This window comes from Glycine max, chromosome 11 (genome assembly GCF_000004515.6).
Source record: "Glycine max cultivar Williams 82 chromosome 11, Glycine_max_v4.0, whole genome shotgun sequence".
NCBI classification, from domain to species: Eukaryota; Viridiplantae; Streptophyta; class Magnoliopsida; order Fabales; family Fabaceae; genus Glycine; species Glycine max.
Window position 1 is genome coordinate 16,371,137 of NC_038247.2, and position 237 is coordinate 16,371,373.

Genomic DNA, 237 nt, shown 5'->3' on the forward strand with positions numbered 1-237 from the left:
ATAAATTAAGTTAAATTGATATCAAAATTATAGGCAGATTGAGAAAAAAAAACGATATTTTGTTAAAAAATAATCAACTTAAATTGATAACCAAGAAAATTGTTGTGCTAATTATTTGGCATCATATAAAATATTGTTACCTTTCAAAGACTTCACTTTACAAAAAAAGTACAAGAATTATAATATTTGTCTTGCAACTTGCAACAAATACGTACATTTAACTCATCAACGAAATAT